Here is a 24191-nt window from a genome sequence, read left to right as displayed (position 1 = left end):
GGCAAGCAACAAGATGTCCGTTAATTAAATCGCAACTAAACCGAGCAACTAAAAAGTTACGCACATCCATCAAATCATACAAAAATAATACCTTTAATAGTTTTCTGATGGGCCTCACGGCAGACAAAAAAAATGTATACTCTTTGTGGAAAGCTGCTAAATCATTTAACAGACCAATGCAGCAGTCTGCCCCAGTAAAAATAAACGAAACTCACTGGGCTAAAACAAATTCTCAAAAGGCGAACCTGTTTGCTGAACACCTAGAGAAAACCTTCAGTCCAAATGAAGGCCAAGATGTTATTGGGACAAGTACAAATTGGCCCGAAGGCGACGCTGCAATTGTTCCAGTCACTACGGAAGAAGTGAGAAAACAAATTTTGACAATGAAACTCAAAAAATCTCCTGGTTTTGACTTAATAACGGCTGAAGTTCTTCGGAACTTACCCAATAACTGCATCATCTACCTATGCGACTTAATTAATTCGTGCCTCCGTTTGAAACATGTACCCATTTTTTGGAAATTCGCTGAGGTAATTATGATACCCAAACCAGGGAAGTCTCCCAATGATGTATCCTCATATAGGCCAATATCTCTATTGCCAACCCTATCGAAGCTTTTTGAAAAACTACTACTAGCGCGTTTATCACCAATAATCGAGAGAAGACGCTTAATTCCGGATCATCAATTCGGCTTCAGAAAAAACCATTCAACCATCGACCAAATACATGTAGTCGTAAATGCCATTGAATCGGCGATGCAAGAGAAGAAAGTGTGTTGTGCCGTGTTCTTAGATGTATCACAAGCCTTCGATAAGGTTTGGCATGAAGGATTACTCCATAAACTTAAATCATTATTGCCCATACAATACTGTAAGCTGCTATCATCGTATCTAAACGACAGGTACTTCAGTGTTAAATATGAAGATGCACATTCAGCACTAAAGAAGATTAGCGCAGGCGTCCCGCAGGGGAGCATTCTTGGGCCCATTCTATATCTTCTGTATACACACGACTTACCCTCTGCAAACCAACTAGTTACAGCAACATTTGCAGACGATACTGCGGTTCTAGCAATCGAAAACAATATAGAAGACGCGACGGCTAATCTGCAACACACAGTCAATCAAATTGCTTCATGGGCAAAAAAATGGAGAATTAAGCTCAATAAGGAAAAATCAGTACATATAGTCTTCTCATTGAGAAATTATAACCATATTCCAATTCATATCGATGCCACAAAAATTCCACACGCCAACGAAGCCAAATATCTGGGCATTACGCTTGACGCCAAGCTGCGCTGGAAAGCGCATGTTAAGAAAAAACGAGAAGAGCTTGACCTAAAACTAAAGAAATTTTATCACCTCATAGGCAGGCGCTCTAAACTGGCAATCCACAACAAACTAATGGTCTACAATCAAATACTAAAGCCGGCTTGGAGTTATGGCATACAGTTCTGGGGTTGTGCCAGCAAGAAATACATTGCAACTATCCAGCGCTTTCAAAATAAAGTACTACGATGCATCGTAAATGCTCCATATTACATTAGAAACAGTGATCTCCACCGTGACCTTGACATACCAACAGTCGACGTCGTGGCAAAAAGGTGTGCCATTGCTCACAAACAGCGATTGAAAACACATGTCAACGTTACAGCATCCAGTCTTCTCCAGGTGGTTGCAGTATCTAGACGGCTAAAAAGGAAAACAGTGGCAGACTTAATGGACAGCGAGTAGCAAAATAGCTTCATTTTTTTTTTACATTAAATATTCAAATAAAATTGCTTATTAGTACCTTTTTTTTGTTATTTGTACTAGGTGCAATATTAAAACGATTTTTGTCTTTATTTGAAGAATCGTTAATAAAAAAAAAAAAAAAAAAAAAAAAAAAATGTGGAGGATCTTAAGTTTTATACAGCGTGACACAATATACCAGAACTAAATAATTTTCTTATATTGGAAAATGCTTGGTAAGCTAGGTTAAGAATTAGTGATTGCAGAGCTTCTTCGCTTCTTTTAGGAAAAAATAAATACCGTTTCCAAATGTTTGTTTCTATTTGTTTAACCGCTAGCCGTGAAAACATAGCATTTGTGGACTCTCTTATTTATTTTTTTTATAAACTCTAAAAATGCTATCTGTAGGGTATTGCTAAGTAATCATTGACCGCCTGTAAATTTCGTTCCTCAACTTGTGTATTTGTGTACCAAGTTTGTTCTGTTCATATTTTTTATATTTGATTCCATAGTACGCATTTATCCAAGCTGGGCTCGATATATATAAGCTATACGAGTATGTATATTGGAATTTTTCATTTACGCTCATATGCAACGCATTTTTAAAATCATCGAAATTAATCTGTGAATTGCGATAATTTCGCGTTGGTTGGATGGTTCGGCTGGTTCGGCTGGTTCGGCTGGGCGTACTTGATGCGGTATTCGCTTCAAATCCATGGATTCTATACCGAATGCTTACGTACACATTACGCCAGGACAATTGCGTTTGCATATCGTCTGGCAATAATTTGCATTTATTGTTTTTGTCTGTTTGTGTGCGAAAACTGATCAGCGCTGCTCGATGATTGTGAAACGGAAGTGTTGTGGCGGAATTAATGCAAATGAATGTATGAAATCCCATAAAAAATAGGAAAAGCAAAAATTAATGGCAAAGAAAAACCGAAAACAAATGATTTGTTACTTTACGTAAATGAAATAGAAAAAATTAAAGATAAAAGATGCAAATAAAGACAATCAAGTACATCGTAAATAAATATATACAATAAACAAAAGTATCTTTTCAAAGAATACTATTCATCATAAATTAGGTAAAATCTACCTTTTGTATTTTAATTTCATATAAAATTCGAATTTAATGGCGATAATGAATGCATTTGGATTATTTGAGTTATTTACATAAAAGTCATTATTTAAAAGAAACCAATGAATTGAATGAATCTTTTTAATATTTTTTTCATTCAAATATTTTGACTAACTTGTGCACATCATTTGCATAATCTATTTTTTTTTTATTACTTATTAATAGTATTCATTAAAATTATATTTATTCTATTAAATTATGAATTGTTAAAAAAAATGTAAGTTCCATAAGCACACAAAAATTTATTGTTAATTTAACTATTAATAAAAAATCAATTATTAATAACAGTTTTTTATCGGATAATGATATCTGCAACAATGGTGCAGAATCACTGATGGAATAATCCAATTGAAAGTCTACAAAATGATGGGCAAATCAAAGTGGAAAACTATTTAGTAAATGTTATACTGATGTTAGCACTATAAAATACAATATCTTATTAAAAGAAACTGACATTTTTCATATAACATAGTAATAGTAAGCTGGTTGAGAGGTAATGATATGTATATAAGAGATATTTGTGTCTTCCACATTGCTTGTTAGACGTGCAATAGCACGAGCAGCAGCATATTTCAGATTTGTTGGTAATGCGAATTTGAAAAATAATTTTAGTACACCCACCCATTTTGATCAACTTTTTTACCTCGATGTCGAAATTGAAAGTTCTGAAAGGGATTACAATCAAAAGAAACTACACACGTCATCACCAGATGGTGGATTTTAAAGTTCAATATGTTGTAAATTAGAATATATTTGGTTGAAATAGCTATCGGTACTAAAATCCTTTGTCAAAAAGGCGTGCCCGGTAAATCAAAAATATAGCATAAGAGCTTATACCATGCCAGGCAAAAAAGTTTTATAAAATTATACACAAATCTCGGAAAGAAGGTAGATATACTTTGTATAGTTAAAATTTTCTAACCGGTAGACTATTATTGATAAAATGCTGTTGATATAGCAAATATATTCTTCAAAATTATAATATTCTAACTGACTACTAAATTGCCATTGTGGTTGTTTTTGATTGTTCCAATATAACGTTCAATATAAGGCTAAAGAAAAGAAAATATTCTCCGGAATACAACATTTTGATAAAATTTGAAAATACATCAAATTTTTTTTTTAAAACTAGTGTCCATCAACCGGTACTGCTGCCAAAAGAGTCCTATTATACCAAATTAACTTTTATATACAAAACGTTTTTTAAAGCCTTGTAAACAACGTGCAAAACTAAGTCTGGAGAAGAGCTCTTAATCTGAATATGTTCTGGTGACTGAAATTCCATATGAAACAAGTTTCTTCTAAGCACTGTTAAAGCTAGACAATCACAAAGAATTTACATAGTTGTTTTTTCATCTTCGAGCCACAATCTGTATTCTGGATAGTTGAAGTTTGTATAGTTTTGTAGATATTTCAGTTCATAATGAACCGTAACTAACCCGTTAGCAACTTAACGGGTTTTTGTAAGAGTATGATTTGATTTGTGTTATGCTTTATTTGAGTCCAAGGAAATCTTCCCAGCACACCAGACGCAAACGATTCTTCCGATTCCGGTTGAACCCATAAAAGGATTGAAGTTCTGCCAATAAAAGGAAGACGGAAGCCAATAAAGGTTCATCTTATTCTGAGCTTATTTCAGCTTGTAGAAGCTCATATCACTAGAAGACCTGTTTCGACTTGAATGTCCAAGAGGTCAGAGCTTTAAGTGCAGCCTGACTTAAGTAATAATTCTTAAGCCAGACGATTTGTTAATGACGTTGGATCTCATGATCCATTGATAATGACGTTGGACGTTGAATCTCACCAAAATCATTTAACTGAGTTCTTTGCTATTGTTACTATGCTATTAATATTAATACTTACATGAATTATTCAGGCGAAACCCAAAAATTTCCATGTTTTTGGCCTTAGCATAAGCTGAAGACTTTTTCTAATATTCTAACACACAATTTCGTTAAAACAGATTGATAAGGGTAATATATCGTAATATTTTTGTAATACTTAAAGTCACCACTAGTAGTTATGACTTTATGTATCTTTTTTGGATACTTAGATACTTGGCTCATTCTAGTAAATGATCAAAAATATATTTTGAAGTCCAGCATATGTTTTTGTCGAAAAATAAATTGCACTAGTTATAAAATGGTTAAAATGGTGAAATGGTAATTTAGTATTAGTCAGAGTATGCAATATTGATTATAATGTCTTTGCTAGATTTATGAGTACATATACTGACTGTCACTAAAATACTTTTTGGCTTATTTTACGAAATTTTTGTCTTCTTAATTCAGCTGTATATACAAATTTCATATAAGTTTTTTCAAATATCAGACAGTTTGAAGATTAACCTAGATAAAATAAGGAAGCTATCGGTGGATAACAATAAACTAAGATTACAAATAGATTTAAAGTTGTACCTATTATTTTTTTCTTTTATTTTTTTTTCCTGATGATTTTATGTCTTATAAATGTTACAATAATTTTTAAACACTTAAATTTTGTTTGTTATAAAAAGAAAAATGTTGTATGGAAAATGTTCTACTTTTTCCAACTTCAGTAGTAACTTTAGATGTTAGTTGATAACAAAATTTTAAGTTTACAAAATAAAATAAATTAAAAATTTAAATCAATAAAAATTAAATAAAAATAAAAGTTATTATTAGTTTATTTATTAACTGTTGTCGCAGGTTCGACAAACTTCGCATTACCAAATTGTGAATATCATTAAGTGTTCATTCACATTATATTGAATCAAAGTATTTAAAAGTAATATTTTGTCAGGAATTATTTTAACTGTATTTTCATTTCTTATATTCTAAACAATTTGTAATACTTGACAAAATCATTTTTTATCATTTTTATTACCTTCGCATGGATGTATCAGAATCCTACCCACGGGCGCAGTTCTGTATTTGTGGTAGGCTTGTATTTTGACAAGAACAAAACAAGAATTTAAATGTTTAGGTTTTGATGTAAACATAAATGACAATACATTTTAAGTCAAATAAAATTGATGAAAAAATCTTTACAAAATCAATGTTGAATGTATGTGGGATTTCAATCAGCGTGCAGTTTTGTTACCTATAGAAAGTTTCTTGAACTGTGAGTGGGAATATTTTATTCACGTTAAGCTGGTACAATATCCGCCACATGCCTATTTTTTGTTTATAAATATTTTCAAAATAATTGGTAACTAAATACCAAATAACTCTGAATCTTTCTAGAGAGTGGCAGCAGAAGTACTTTTTCTACGCGAAAAACATTACTTAGCAACGAAAATAAATTCTAATGAGCAGTGGAGCATAGATCTGTGAAGAAAATTTAAGATTACCACTACACCATGAATACAGAGTACTATTATACAGTAAACAGATTTTTATAAAATTGTATATACTTTTCTGGAATTACGAAACATTAATAATTATATGGAAAAATAATAATATATTATGTTATAATATAATATAACTATATAATAATATAATAATAATTGTGTATTATAATAATTGTATATTATCAATCAAAACGAGATCAAACGAAGAATCACCATTGCTAATAGGTGCTACTATGTGCTCAGTAGGCAATTGGGATGTAGAGCTCTCTCTCGACAAACGAAACTTACGCTCTATAGGTCGCTCATCCTCCCTGTGCTTCTGTATGGCGCAGAAGCATGGACGATATCACAGACTGATGAAGCAGCACTGGGAGTGTTCGAGAGAAAAGTTCTTTGTAAGATCTTTGGTACTCTACGAATTGGCGACGACTACCGCATTAGAATGAACCACGAGCTGTACGAGCTTTATCACGACATTGATATAATTCAGCGCATTAACATCCAGCGGCTTCACTGGCTTGGTCATGTCGTGAGAATGGATGAAGACGCTCCGGCGAAAAAGGTGTTTGAAGCAGTAGTTGGCGGAAGAAGACGTAGAGGTAGACCGTGTCTCTGGTGGAGTGATCAAGTTGAAGGAGCACTAACTGGACTTGATATACGAGACTGGAGAAGGCGCGCACGCAGCAGAGGCGCTTGGGGAGACATGATGCGTCAGGCCGAAACTCGGTAACGGGTTGTTATGGCCACATAAGTAAGTAAGTAAGTAATATATACAAATCGTAATGTATTATTTAATATATTTTCTTATATAATTAATATATATTAATACATTTATTAGCATTACGGATTACGTTCCTAGATACAGAAGTAAGAGGTATAAAATCATGCAATAAATATTGCCTCTACAAAGGAATCGTATTGAAATTTAATAATTAATGATGAAAAATATAAATAATTATATTTATATTTATAACACAGCTAGTGAATTTGTTAATGAACTTCCACAATAAATAAACAAAACTCCAAGTTCGAATATACAAGTAAGGCTTTGGATCAGTTGGCTAATTAACACCGACTCTGAGCTTCAAATTTGGCAGGCTATGAGTTCAACGTTTGATTTTTGTAGTCTCAAAAAATTATTTACGTAAAATTAATATAAGAAATATTATTTAAAATAATACAAAAAAAATTCGTTTTTGAGATTTCACTACTGTTACTACTACTACGATAAAAGCCTTCCTATTGAAAACAATAGTTTATATTAAGATTTTACAGTCAAACCTCTCTATAGCGAACCTCCCTATAACGGAGACCTCTTTATAACGAAGTTTTTTGTAGGCACTAACGACTTCCTTATAGAGAGGTTTGACTGTAGTTGCTTTCGTCAAATTGGGCGTTAAAAATCAATTTAATATATATAGTAGTCAGTAATTTCTATCCGATAACAAGACAGAAAACCAAAAAGATTTTGCTATAATATTGACACAATAGTAGTAGAAAATGGACCTTTAACATGAATTTCATCAACCATTTTTTTGATTGATATCGCTATGGACTTTATGGTCTGTTGCTACGGTTTTTGGTGGTAACCCTTTGAACTTCTTTATAACCTGACGTTATGTTTATTGCACAACAAAAATGTTATTCTTTAAAAAATGACCTTAATAATATATTTTTCTATGAAAGGCATTTCTACATTATCAACTTATCCACTTTAATTATTAATTAAAATGTATAATTTTAAATCAAGTTAAATTAAATTAATTAAATTAATTGATTAAAATAATTAAATTCGCTAATGACAGGATGTAGTTTTCTGAAAGAAAGAAAATCTTCACTGGGAGAGTAGCAGTGTTGCTAAGCAGGTGAAATATATTAGTTTATCGAATATATTTTTCTGTACTTGAAACATAAATAATAGAGTGTAATATAAGCCAGTAGTACTAATGGGGCATGAAATTAGATATAACCGATAGGTTAATAAAAACAAGCACATTTCGGCATTTGCAACAATGTCGAGTTATCAAAACCCAACTTGGGGTGGAAAAGATTTGTCAGTTCAGTAACATGTTGAGCTTAAAGGCTGAAATCGAGACTTCGTTACAAAGTACCAGTGTGCATGGCGCACGGTATTGGAGTGTGTGTCAGTTGGTTCTAGCAGTCAATGACCGGATAATATTTTGCTAAATAAATTACTGACATCATAACAACAGCGTTTGTGCCAAATTTGGTATCGGAAAATCGAAACCCAAATTTGAACTTGAAAAGAAAATGAGAATGACAAGGAAAATTTTTTTTTCATGTATGAATAGAAAACTTTAAGATTTGTTGTCTGTGCAACCACAAATAAATATTTAAGAGAGATGACATATTATAAAAATTTAGTTTTTTTAAGTATTATATTGTAGAGAGATTTGCTAGACAAGCACTTTCACATTTTTGATTTTTTAGTTCCAAATTTTTTTTAACCAAATTTACATAAAAAAGTTTGACTTGTTGTCATTTTGGAAATACGAAAATCTGTTAAAAGCTTTTAATGCCACAATCAACACTATTTTCCACAAATAGAGTAAAAAATAGAAAAAATTGAAAAAGTCGTAAATGTAAAAAATAGATAACCAAATACCAATTTATTGGTGAAATGTGGTTAAAATTTGTTACATTTGATCAAGCTGAATTGTCATGTTAAAGCTGAACTGAGCTAAGCTCAGTTGAAGCTGAGTTGAAACTGAGCTGCAATATTCGCATCAACTGAATGGGAGTACGAATATTCGCAGTTAAAGGAATGGAAAGCAACTTTTATGTCATCAATGCTGTCAAGATGTGGAAAATGGCAATCCAGTATTGCAAGCGTCAGGCCAAAGGATTGAATTGTAATGCTTTTGGTACTTGAAAGGAAAAACAAAAGTGCTCAAGCTTGGGTAATGGCGCATAAATTGATATGCACAACGCAAACGATTGCACCAGAATGAGTAATGCGAGGTGTGCAAATTTTGGGTGTGACGCAGGAGTTTGTCTTCGATGTCATTTGGAACATCTGCCAAAATGTGAAATTTTACAACAGCAGCTCTTTTGACAGCTGCTCCTGGTAGTGTAACGAATGCACTTCTATGTCTACTTTTTTATTACTCGTATTTCTTTTCAGATAGGATTTACGGTATAATATGACTGTGGCTTTACTCTTGCAGCTGATCCCTTTTGACATAACCAATAATTATTGGTAGCAGTATTTAACATATTTTTTTCTTTTTACGTTTTGATATTCTATCAAAGCTGACTTTTACATTAAATTATACTTGAGAAGAAGGATTTAGCTTTGTTAAATGAGACATTCCATTTGCGTGGTATTACATGATATAAAGTCATAAAGTCATAAAATTCTTTACTAAAGCCTTGAGCCATTTTTTGTGCAAGTAATATACTATAGTGGGTTAATAACAGCTTGTAATTGAGGACATTTTAAAGAAGATTCTTTGAAGTCACTTGACTTAGTCCTAAGATATTAAATTTGAAAATAATTGGGGTCGTCTAATTTATTTTAAGTAAGAAAAATTTCAATAACTACACAATTGTTTCAATTTATAATAATTTATATTCTTAAATTTAATAATGTAATTTGTGAATAAGCTTAATAAGGTTAATAAGGTTTACAAGATCTAAAACCGTAGTAGTACTTCACCATTTGGACTTTTGATACTCTTAAATCTTAGTAATACAGCTAGATTTGTAAAGGTAATGATAATTATTTTAATAATACTGACTTAAATACTTTTAATGTACAATGCTTGAAGCCAAAGCGACAAGAACAAGTATTAAATCTTAATTAAATATGCATTTAGTATAGGTCAAGTTAGATAAGGTTCATTCGGCTAACTCTAAATCGCAAATAAATCTATTCATCCCCTGTGATACCTCTATGTAGATTTTGTAATAGACATTTTTGTGAATTTTAAAGATTTTTGAGATACTATTCCTAAGATAGTACCAAATTTTTAAGGCATCTTGTTAAACAAGCTTTTAATGGGGTTCATACCCATACTCTGTTTATTGTAGTTCTAGTACATGTGCGTCGTACTATCCGTTCATTAATAATTTTTTAAAGTTTTTCTTTAGACGCCTTTCTAAACTATACCTTAAAAGGGTCCAAACTCAGACTGAAGTTGTTACAGTTCTGGTACATAAGTCTAGTGTAATCAAAACAATCATATATGCATATAAGTAATAATCTCTCTAATTTTCTTTTCCTGCTCTTGACTGTTTATATCAAAGTAATTTTGACAAAAATTTAATTTTATTTTTATCTGCTATTTCAACACTTAAATAAATATAATATATAAAGCAAATATCACCCGATAAATTCAATAGAAGTAGAAATGTTCATTTTAGTCATGTTCTAAAATTGTTGAAAAGTAACTGCAAATGTCGCCGAAACTAATTACGTTCGGAGTCTGCCTTTCCAGCGTCATCAATGTCAATGCTGTTCCTTTGGATTTGAATGGTAATGTAATAATCGGTTTAAGCAGCTCACAATTTTAGTTTGAATTTAGTTTCGACAGCGTAAAAACGAAACAGCGTGACACCTTCTTTACGCTTTTACCATTTTAATTACGTTACATTACACGTTACGGTAGCTTTAACACAACGCAAATTAGAGGACACGGTTTCATCAACACCACAAGCTCATTAACACTCAAGGATCTTTGCGGCAATCCCTAATTAAATATTTTATATATATTTTCCGTATATAAAGTGGTACGCCAACAGAGTGCGAGTAAGTGAAGAGAAGCTTCGACGCATTTTATCGACAGCTAACAAGGAGTTTATATCATTTTAAAACGTTTGTTTAGCTTTCGAAAGGCAAACTGAAAAATAAAGGTGCTACACTCCTATATACCCGCACGTAAGTGTAGGTGCTCATTATGTCAGGATGTCATTAGCACAAGAATAAATGAATTAAAATCGATTTTTATCCTGCAGCCAGATGAATGAGATTACAAGTAAAACACAGCTTGCGCATATTTGTAGATATTTTTAAATGTCAGTACCTTGTGAAGCGTGTTTGGGACCGTCTAAGTTACCAGTGAGTGACGCTGCTTGGAGCAACTTTATTGATGGAATTAATTTAATGGCGAAGGAAATAAAATTTAAAATTAATTTCGCATGAAAATTATACACTGACATAAATTTTGTGGTTTCGCTTTGTTTGCTTTCGCTCAGTAACAACTTGTCACAGTTTCGCATTATTTTAAAATGTATCTCAACAACAAATTGTAATTATCATGCATTATTCATAATCAACTGTCATCACTTAAACATTAACACTTCATTAGTTACGCTGAAGTACACCTCCCAGTGGGATCAACATTAGAAACTCAGTTTCCGCTGCGTGTATATGTGTAATTATTACTGTAATAGTAAAGCAGCCTCAAAACCGTTCCAAACAAAAATATAGGGCAAGACTTGCTGTAGCAAACCTTACAGTCATATAGAAAGTTACACTATAGAAGCACTACATGATAAGAAATTATGTTTACAAGAAACACAAACTTTAAGTTCAAAAAATATGCGTTGATATGTAAATAGATTGATCTTTACTAGGTTAGTACACAGATTTATATCCTAAAATAGTATTTGTAACGTTAATTACTGCCATTTATTGTGGACTAAAGGTTTCTTCACCTCATGTATACAAATACCTGTCTCATAGACCTCTTCTACCAGATATCTCTTCGGTTTATACAATTTTTAACATATTTTAGATTGATTGGAAACAATTATTCTCAATCATTTAAAATAGTAAATCTCGTTTCAGTTGCTGCTCAAGATAGCACTCAATTACTATAAGGAAGAGTGTCAGAATTTATAAAGTTTTTTTCTATCTATCGTATGATTTGTATGATTTTATTTTATGATCAAGAAGAAAGTCCTTAAGAATACTATTCACCAACAAAATGATATCAATAGTTTTAATGATAACTTAGCTTAAATAGTTATGGACTTGATGGTTTTTATATAACGAAAATGAGATACAAAAGGCGAATAAAGGAGAAAAGCGTAATATTAGCACAAAAGGAGCAGACGAAATACAAAAGATACACTTTTAAAGTTCATGAGTGAAATGTGTTGAACAGAGATAACAGCGGTAGTAAGATGTAATAACAGTGATACTAGATCACGACAAAACCGTGATTAACTTAGTCATTCAAAAGATCTAATGGAAATCAGAGAACTGAGGAGAAAATACTTGAGAAGATGATTAGGTGTATATATATATACTGATCGTGAATATGGTATCCAAATGCGGAGCCATTTGCCATAATCTGTTATATCAATTAATCATATATCTCACAGTTATTTAAAAAGATAATTTGCACCTTCTGTTGTTATCAAAATAAAGTTTCTCATAGTCATATTATAATTAAAAGTATCGAAGTTACAATATAAACTTGCTAAATTTAGAAACTTGAAATTCATATAGCATTACTTTGCGTAACGATTACAGAAAAAGCTAACTGATAGGGAGGAATTTAAGTACAAAAATATTGACTCCTTATTCGCAATGATAGTACTATTTCCGAGAATCGTAATGATTCTGTATCAAAATTGGGTAATAATGGGTAAAATTGGGTAATAATGGCAAATTAGAAAGCGTTTTCGATGGTCAATAAATAAAAGTGGACCAAATAGAATACAGAAAGGTAAAAATAGCAGGAAAATAATTGCTTTGATATTTTTTAATTTTAATATTTTCACCTAAAATATTGATATTAATTATATTGATATAAATATTATGCTCAGAAGAATTATATTTAACCGACTAGAAAAAAAAGAGACGTTTTATTTCTACAGATTTGCTTTTAACTAGAAGGAAAAATGTTGGGAAGAGGAACTTCTATCATAATCTAAGATTTGGAACTTATTTAAGAGGGAATTTTAGTCTTATTAGTTTTGATTTTTGAGATTTGCTTTTAACTAGAAAGAAAGATCTTGGGAAGGTAAACTTCTATTACAATCTAGGATTAGAAACTTCTTAAAAAGGGCCTCTCAGTGTTATTCGAAGCAGGATTGTGGGAAGAGGAACTTCTATCACTATCTAAGATTAGGAACTCCTTAAAGAGACACCTTCATTTATAAGGCAGAATGTTTTTTATTAGTTTGGTGACAATGTCAATGCAAGAGAGCTTTTAATCGTAGTCCTTTATTACAAATACGATTATTTAATTGAATTAGAAAAATTCTTTTATACTTTTTAAAGTGTAAAGCATTTTTTAAACATTTCTTGGTTTGTTTCATTTTTGGTATTCCCGGCCAGATTCCTAGCTAAAGATAAAACAAGAAAGAACACATAAGAAAAGTTTCTGTAAGTATCAGTTTCAAATAATATTATATTATTGATCATTTATTTCATCAAAGCAAGTAAAATGCATCACTATTCTATATTTTTTGTATAATATTCTCTATATCATATCATATATGCATCTTAAGGAATATAAGTTTCAACTCAACACACCAACTTAATTACGTTGTAAGGTAACAAATTACAAAAACTAATCATAATTATGTATTCATTAAAAGTGTTTTAATTATTGTTACATTAATGCTTCCTGAATACTCGGAATGAATATTTAGAATTCATGCTTCATAATTAAGTGGCGTCTGTTTCATCAAAAGTTATTTGTCGCCTCAACCGTAATGCTAATAGGAAACAACTCCTGGAATGTGCTGAAACTGTTAGTTTCAACAATTTTCTAATTAAATTTGTGTGATGTCATCGGAGTGGGAATGGCATGTGTCATGTGAGTTTGGAACAACAGTCAAGCACATCTTAAATCGCAATGTTTTTACGAGCGTTCACAGACTTAAAGAAATGAGAAGATTCCCATACCCTTTCTTTGCTATTTTTTCGCCGAATTTTGGTACTTGTTTGGATTCTTGGCATTTGTATTTTCCTGTTTTATTTTGCATAATACTCTGATTGTTAGCACAACATTTTTGTATAGTCATAAACTCCATTTTCACTTCCTAACAACTCAAATGGTAATTCGTAATTTGCATTTAAACTTCCGCCAAACGGAAATCCACCTGAAGTACGCATTCCGCATTCTTCGCGATTGTGACGTGGTGAGTTTCGAATTTTTCTTGCTTTTGTTTGGCGGCGGATTTTGAAAGCATGTCTCATTTGTGTTCTAAAATTATTTATGCGTTAAAGGATATGGCCCATAACGGTGGTAAGTGGTAGGTACATTTGTGTAAGGTTTTATTTATTTATTTTCCTCCATCGCTTTTTCATTTTGAGTTCTGAAGACTGAACCCAGCAGCATACAAAATAGGATTTTCTTGCCAAAGTTTTGCTATTTTTCTTATTTTTGGTGTAATTCTCTTAGTTTGTATCCTCGTTCTTTGTGTTTTACATTTCTACATCTTTTAACAATATTTACTTAACATTTTTTAATTCACTGCAGCAGATATCCTTTGTGCTCAGTGCAAAACTCACAAACGCTGTAGGTAAACAATCAAGTGCTCTGATTTTATAAGGGGGAATTTCAGTGCTGCACTCTCAAGTGTCTTCACTTTTAAGCGTTAAACATCATTAAAGATTTATTGCATTGAATTTTATTTATTTATTTTTTTATTGTTGTTAATTTTTTGTAGCTCTGGTTAATGGGTTTCCTTCGATGGGATTCACTTCAAGTACTATTAAGATAAATACAAAATTTTTTTAAGTTTATTACTTATAATTATGAAAACAGATTAGGTAGCTAATAAGAAAATGAAGCCCTAACTAAAAAAACCATGGCGATCAAGTAAAATTTAACAAAAGATAGTTACTATATAGCATAAGTTATATAGCATAACGATGGCGATCAAGTAAAATTTAACAAAAGATAGTTACTATATAGCATAAGTTATATAGCATAACGATGGCGATCAAGTAAAATTTAACAAAAGATAGTTACTATATAGCATAAGTTATATAGCATAACGATGGCGATCAAGTAAAATTTAACAAAAGATAGTTACTATATAGCATAAGTTATATAGCATAACGATGGCGATCAAGTAAAATTTAACAAAAGATAGTTACTATATAGCATAAGTTATTACATAATATAGGTACCGAGTTTTAATAAAGAAACCCCATCAGACAAAATGTACAGGTCAACCCAAAAATGTGAATGCATAAGTGCAACAGAAAGAGCGAGTTTACACAGAGCAAGCGGGGTAAGGCGGATGACATATGAACGAGGCAACTAACTGACGATGTTAGCAGATATGATTAAACGGCCTCTAGACGAAATACTTTATGGTGGTGCCAGAAGAAGCTATCCGTTGACGAGAGGAGATGTTTGGACGGTTAAGTCCCTCATTCACTTTAGGTTTTTGATGCTTTGACTTCTCGAAAAAAAAAAAAACATGTCATAGGTATGGGATACTTATTCAGTATAGTTTTATGCCTCTGACAATGTAAGTGCTAAGTCTACGATTCCTGGAAATCCAAGAACCTGAAGTAAATTGCCTGAATGATTTACTGTAAGCTATGCGTATCTTATCGATGTTGGAAAAGCAGTCTATATCCAATAGTTAATCATTTTAAGTTTTATGACAAAATTTAAAATTAACCCTTTATGTTCCAAATCGAGCTTAGAATTTTTATTGATAAGAAGGTTAGTATGATATTAATTTGATATGTTATTTTTTAAGGAACAATGCACTTTTCTGAAATTTCCAAACAGTTCAATGACTTCGGAATGCATCCTTATATTTACTCTGTATATGAAGGATTGTGGAGTCATTCGTAAACATTACAATTATATAATTTAAAAGTTATTGAGGATCAGTTGTATAGATTAATTACACAAATTATCCTAGTACGTATCCTTGAAAACTAGAGTCATTTTCTATATTTTTCTTAAGATAAAAATAATAGTATTTCACGTTGTATTTTTTGAAAACTTGTAATCAAAAATGCTAATGCACATTTTTGTGAAAACTATTGACCCATAAGTTTTAACAACATCACTTTTCAAAGCATCACTTTTTGAAAACTAAAATACCTTCTGCTCAAAAAGTATCCGGATTTGGTTTTTTGTTAACTACTCCTTAAGTAATAGACCTTTTTCAAAATTTTTTTTTGTTATTTGGTTCACCCTTTCTTGACATATGGTATTTGAGTGCCATCTGTCAATTAGTTTGTTTACTGCAGCTGTTAATGTGAGACTAACTCAAGTGCATTTAGCGATTTTTACTATGGAAAATTCTTGTTGTACGCGACTTTTTGGCCAAACACGGTACCACTGTCATCGCTCAGGCACCATATTCGCTAGATCTGGCGAAACTCAAATTGCCCTTTCGTGGTAAGCGTTTTGAGTCGATTGAATCGGTAAAAGAGAATTCGCTAAAGGAACTAAAAGCCATACCTTCACGGGCCTACGAAAAGTGTATGGAAGATTAGGGTAAGCGTTTGCATATGTGTATCGCTTCAGAAGGAGCAAATTTTGAAGGAGATAAAATAAATTTGGAATAAGATTTAAATTTGTGTGTTTTATTTACAAAATCCGAGTACTTTTTGAGCTGGAGGTATATACCAACATTTTAAATATATTATTATATTTCGCTTAGTTTTTATCAGACATATATTATAGATATCAACACCACGTTATCGAATCTCAGAATGGTTACAGGCTTCTCAGGGAGGTATGTAGATCTGAGGTTAGTTATTGCTTAGTCTGAAGAAGTGATAAACAAGAATCCAGTATAGGCATAGAGATGGGTTATGAAGAAACCTCGCAGTTATTTGAAAGTAAAAGTGCTCAAGTGCACTGACTCAACGAGCCTCAACATACTCGTAATTAACGAAATAATAATATACAATTAGTTGTCTAATATTTAATATGTAAATTATATTTAATAATAGTGAAATAATATTGATTTCTTTACGTGTTAATATCAGATATTTTTAACTTATTTTTATTATCATCCATAATCTACTCAAATGGAAATTTGTCAAATTTTTTGCATCGAATATTTACTTAATGCACATATACATTTGTATTCCATTGGGGACTGAAGTCATCACATAAAAGCAGAAAAATTTAAACACAGAAATTTTCCGAAAATTGTGTAAATTACACAAGACACAAGAAGTGAGTGCTAAAGTACAATTTGGAGTGCTCTCACATCCCCAGCGGTTTCCGAATCATTGCTGCATGAAAATTGCTATGAATTTCGTATTTTTTATAAACAATATATGAAAAGTTTATGTATATTTTATAAACTATTTTGTAAATGTCATGGCACATGTGTGGCAAGTAACTTCGCATATTTCTACTGAAATATTTATTTACTTTTATTTGGGTTGCATAGCATTTTTGTTCTTGTTTTTATAAAGTATTTTCATACATTTGACATGTAAGTGCCTGTCAGCTTCCGAAGTCTTTCAGATTCTCGAGCAATTCGCTTGGCAGCATTATTTTTTACTTAAATATTTTGTTAATATTTCATATGTACAATAAATTTTTTTTATTATTTCAATGTCAAACTTTTGAAAGTGTACAAATATAAATGTGAAAATGATTTTATGGAAATACGTATTCACAAATTGTAGATTTTTGACAATTTTTACATAATTAAGTGTCAAAGTGCAATATGTCAGAAAAATATATAATCCTCTATAGAACTATATTGAGAAATTTTTTAAATATTAAAATGCCTGGTTAATAAATATAATTCAATTATTTTTATTTATTATGAAACAATAAAATAATACACAAAATATTTTTTTTGAAATTTTTTCTAAGTCGGCAGTGACGTTAGTTATTATAAAACAGCAATTCAACAAAAGTTGATTATATATACTACATGCAGTAATGCTCTATCGGTTGATAAAATACTGTATTAAATATTCTTAAATCTGTACGTTTAATAGTTGCCAAGTCCTGTAACTTTGAACCAAAAGTCATATTCCCTTTTTACGTTCACCTGACCGGCACCGATAAGAACGGATTTCAGTAGATTTGCTGGCTGTAAACTTTCGCTGAAGCTTTTTTAGTTGCTTTGCATAATATTTATGGCATAGACTCTATGCACGCTATAGACCGTCCTAAATAAATATTTTACTTGAATTTATTTATACGTAAATATAAATATATCTGCAATAAATTTAATATTTGTGCTTAGATTAGTTATGACGAAAAAGATTTATGTAACTAATAGAAGGATTTTCGAACAGTAGTGATTTACAACAATCAAAAAAGTTTTATTTTTATTTATTGAATTTTTTTGACCGATCATACAGCTGTTTTGAATATAGCCAATTATACATCATTAATGGGGTTCTGAAATATTCGTGGATTTTATAAGTTTGTGTATATTAGTTGAACTATATGGTATTAAAAGACAAGTGTCAAGCTGTCAAAGTAGAACCAAAGTGAGAATCAAAGTGAACCTGTCAAAGTAGAAACAATGACTTAGCATGTGTTAACCGATCGAGCCAAATTTAGAAAAAGATTTCATTGTTCAAATCTCAAGTTTTTTTCACTTTCTTTTTTTCTTCTTAGAAAGTAACAACCGAAGCATTTGTCGTGCTATTTAATGAGAAAAAGCTTATAAGGCCTCCGCCTCTTGATATTAGAATCATCTATTACATTTACATTTTTTTAAGTATTAAAAGTTTAGTACTTTTCTACGTATGCTTTGGATTTACTGTTTTGAGACTCCTTAAATCAATTTAATTTAAAATGAAATGTGTGGTAAAAATATTGCTATTTGATTTTTTGACTTTTACCCAAGATTTTTAATATATTTTGGTATATCCTTGTACTCAGGTTGTAAAGCAAAGCAAAATAACCTCGGAGTTATTAAAATTTTTTATAATTTTAGATATAATTTAATATACTTTAGATATAATTTTCATAATTTTAAATGATCATATATTAGATCAAGGTATATTGAAACTAGAATTGTTGACAAAATCGTGATAGATTATGGATTGAAAACATCTAATATATAGAAGAGTCATAAATTCTTTTGAAATATAATTTTAAACTATTCCGGTACTTTAGGAGTGAAATTCATATTTGCTTATAAACCTATTACACCAATTTTTATATTCAGAGTAAGTATAAAAAAAAAGCAAATTGAATTAAAGTTAACCACAGTAACGTCAACTAGATTTCAGTAACGACGGCTATTTCGAGTAACTTTTCACACCGCACTGTATATCAATATAACTTAGTTTTCGAGATATCGATCTTTAAAGTTGGAAAGTTTCATATTATAACCACCACTTTTATTATTTACTTCACTTTTAAATCGTTTAATAAAACAAAATTTGAGGTTAATGGTATCTCTCAGTACTCGAAATTGTTTTCATTGTAAAAAATATATAAGCATCTTTCCAATAAGAAAACTGTATGAGGCTGTTATCTTCGGCCATTCTTAGTATGACCATCTTCGCTTGGGATTGGATAAGAATTGAAAGATTTATGACCTTAATTTGCAAATTACTTATAAAATATGTCTGTTACATATTTCTTAACCTTCTGAGTTTCAAATAAACTAAATCTTGCTTTAGTAAACCAAGAAGTCGCTACCATAAATTACGGCACTCCAAATAATTTTTGGGCTTAAAAGCTTGTGCAAATGTTAATCTACAAGAGTATCTCTTCTTAGCATATCGGAACTGAGGTTATTTATAGGTTATCTAATGGGTCATCGTGGCCTGTATTATTATTATAACAATACAGATTTGTCTAAAGAAACAAAATATCGTATCTGCTTGGAGATGGATGACATCTTTAGTTAGGTTCTATACTCGTCCGAACACAGGACACACTTAATAGTTGATTTTTTGGTTTTCATTCGTACTTGCAGTGTTATGGTCTTCATATTCTAGTTCGTCGGTGATTTTCTATTCAATTCTATCATAGTAAACCTATTTATTTAAATATAATAAGCATTAATAATGAAAATTATTGTGCAAATTAACCCAAAAACATCTTTCTTTACCACTAGAAAAGTTACCCAACCAAACTTGTAGCGCATCTTACATTCTTCTTTGCTTAATATTTAACTTTTCTTATATGTTCTCTATTAAATGGCCACGTACGTGCCAGCTAATATATGCGGCAAATTGTTTCAATATAAATCCGAAATCCGAGGGTATAAATACTAAGAAAGTATTAAAGACGCCTGCAAATGCACACGTCCTTCTCTAATCCATCATCACTGGCTCATCAAATGGTTGAAAAAATGTGTCCTCATACAACAAATTTCTTTAAAATACGATTAAACAGCAACTAACTCCCCTACGAAGCGCAAAAAGTTTAGTTGACGACCTCCTACCCAAAACTATTGACCCGCATTTTAGCCGTTTCCTGTTTTATGAGTTAAGTGCAATATAAGTTATTCGCTGTATTATTTCAAGTTTCCCGTACACGCAGCCAACAGGCTTAAAACAAATCCCCAAAACAAATTTCTTACTTTATGGCTATACTGGCAATGTGATCCTGGGATGGGAAGTTTTGTTTTTCGGGGCTCTTGCCTTTATTACCTTTAAGTTTTATTATTATTTATTTTTTGTTTCATGAAAAAGTTTTGCTCAAGCTCCTGCGATTTTGTTGAAGTTTGGCTAAATTTCAGAATTTCTGAAGAAACTTTAAAATATGAATTAAATCGGATTTTGGGGGAATATTTGAGCCGTTCACATTAGCAGGCATACATTGTCGTAGTTTGTGAGCACAGGTTTTAATGATTTACATTTAACCATCTTAGAAGATTAATAAAATTTTAAGGTTTTTTAATATCTTTTTAATTGAATTCTAAAAAAATATACTTATACAGGAAATATGTGAATTTTGCACTCATGTAATTTTGCAAATTTTCATATTTAAAATTATTATAAAAGATATTTAAATAATAAAAACTCATTTTTGATGTATAAGCAAGTACTTATCTCAAAGAGACCGTAGTTCTAAAATGCCATAACTATAATTAAAATATTAAAGTGCTTTAAATTACTTAATATTTAATAATATTATCATAATTAAAATAATGAACAACAGAGTATTTGTTAATCACATTTTCTTAACAACATTAATATCATTATTAATGTTTAAGAAATATGAAAGAAGTTTCATATTTAATCAAATTATATTTAAAATGTTTTTAAATTAATTCACATTAATAGTTTACGAACTCTGTTATTACTATTCTAAAAGGAATATTCGATATTCTGTTATTACCTGCAGGAATGAGAAACCATGAAACACTTTCTCTGTGAATGTCCGGGTTTGGCGCTCAGAAGAAATAGATTTTTAGGAAAATACTTGTTTTACAGTTTATCATACTGTTTATCAGTTTATTTGTAAAGACGAACGACCTATTAAATTATTATTATTGAACGGGATGAATTTAGGCTATACTCTTCCATATTGGGGGTTCTTACGCGAAATGTAATAGCAGAACGGCGAAAAATAGCTAATTGACGTACATAGAAATGATCTGAAGGCCTGCCATTACAACCAACCAACCAAGTATTCTACGAGTACATATTAAATGGTAGGATCGAAAACATTTAAAATATTATAATAAACATATACTAAAATACTTTACTCATTGACTTTCCTGTTTTCTATATTAACTTCACATTGCCGCTATTAAAAAGTTCTGAGTATAAAATGGGTAAAGTTTTACATACAATTATATATTACAGAATATAAATTCATTCTTCCTTCTCCCTATACAACATTCTTGCTTTCGTGCTTATATAAACATAGACTTCTAAATACTTAGTTCTAAGCCTTTTTGTTTTAAGTCTATAACTTAATTACTGTAATAAAGTTTCAGAGACCGCTTTCTCCATTCATTCCGATTAGGTGATTTTAGTGGGTTAAAGTCCTACGCTATGGCTTTTACCTACTCTAAATATAGAAATGTAGCTGTGGTGAGAAACCAATAAAAAAATACTGTTTGAATATTTAGAAAAAAGTGTTAGTGACTAATAAGTAGGATCATTAAAATGGAAATCTATTTAAAACCAAGTTACTCATCGTTGATTGAAAATTTATAGTATTTATAGTAAAATTAATTATGAAATTATTTTCATCTCCTATATTTTTAAACCTTTATACCAAAATTCTATAAACACTTTAAGCCATTTGGCTTTATTTTGGCTGTTCCATATACTTACTTTAACTTAAATTAAATAATGTGAAATGTAAAGAAGTTTACAGATTTTCCTTTTTAGATTTTTTGGGTAAGCAAATACCAAATCCCTCAGTATTTAAATAAATTAATATAATTTTTAAATTTATATTGCCTGCTTTTATCCGCAATATTCACTTTTATGTGGGCACATTTAGTAAAAATGATAAAAGCGAAAGTTTACTCGTCCAAACCCGAAAACTCCTAATCGTAAAGTACACATTTTTTTGGCAATTTACCTTCTGCGCCACCGAAAAGACCCACACACTCGGAGTAAATCCTTTTACTTTGCTTTTAATATTTTTAATCTCTTTTGTTTGTTTTATGTACGCAATGAAATCTAAGCACTCACGACTTACACAGCCCAGCAATTTTGATATCAAACTTTAATGTATTAAGCGGGCCAGGAGCAGAGCATCTTAAGAGAAAGTTGTAAAAAAACGCAAAACTAAAATCTGTTGCCGCTGTTGACGTGAGCACTTGTAAACAATGCCTTATGCCGAAAAAAAAATTAAAATAATAAGAAAACAGCAAATAGAATGGCTTTTGCACGCAACTCAAAAATTTTTGTTGCTTTTTTTATGAGAATGCATAAAAGCTTACGCACACGCACATCACTCATACATATGCATCAAATGCTAGTTTGCTTATATGCAAAACATCAAGAAGGTTTTTTCCTTGATGTGCACCTAAATGCTGGTTTTATTGTCAATCTTCTGTTTGTTGTTGTTGTTGCTGTTGTAGTGCTCCTAGTTTTATTACAACAATTTGATATTTACACCGGACTCTGTTATATGCCAACAATAAAAACGAGAGTCAGACCCGCAATTACGCCCCTTTCAAGATAGCCCAACTAACAAGTAAACAAGTAGCAAGCACAAGAGAACAAACACAAGTGCACAAAATATGCTTTTGTTGGGTTGGCGGCGTAAGGAAACTTTTTATTGTTGTTGCTGCTTGTATGCGAGTATTGTTCTTGAGCAGCGTTGAGTAGTAGTGTCGGGTAAATTGTTGTTTTATTTTATTAGCTTATGGTTACTTAAAGTTTTTCGGTGTAAAATTGATGCTGCGTTTACGTTTATAAGCCGCAAAAGCACTGTAAATATAAATTGAGGCTGTGGCAGGACGCACACCGTTCAGTGAAGTATCTAAGTTTTTTCTTATTTACTTTATTTGGCTTGTGAGCTTAAATGAAGGCAATTTTCAAGCTTAAGTTTTTCTTAGATCTTTCCGGAGTTTGGAATTTCATTTAGGTAAAGTTTTAAGTTTGTAAAAAACACATTTTATATTACTCGGTATGGCGAGTGAAGTGTCTGATAGAAGGATTTGCACAAAAAAAAATTTTAATCAAAGGTATCCAATATACTAAAATTAATAGCTCTCTTTTGGCTTCAACGCAGAAGACTTTAACTTTTTTTTCATATTAGAACTGACAGTCTTGTTAGATCAAAATTTAATGACGGATTATTTACTATTTATGTTTTTAACAATATGCTTGAATCTTTAAAAAATTTATTGGAACAAACGTTCTGCCTTATGACATATATATATATATATAAATAATGTATGTCGTTGAGAAGATTCAATTAAGATTAATAAAATTATTTATATTTAGTTAATTACAAAGAGTTTTTCGAAAAGTAATGAACTACAGCAACAAAAACTCTTTTTTATATTATTTTCAATAATTGAACAATTGAATGGCTGACCATACAGCTGTTTCAAGTATTATTAAATACCAATCGTCAATGGTCTTAATTCATAATGATGAAAATTCATATCATCT

Source organism: Teleopsis dalmanni, chromosome 2 (genome assembly GCF_002237135.1).
Source record: "Teleopsis dalmanni isolate 2A chromosome 2, ASM223713v2, whole genome shotgun sequence".
NCBI lineage: Eukaryota > Metazoa > Arthropoda > Insecta > Diptera > Diopsidae > Teleopsis > Teleopsis dalmanni.
The sequence above is the reverse complement of the archived record's forward strand: the minus strand, read 5'-3'. Positions refer to the sequence as shown.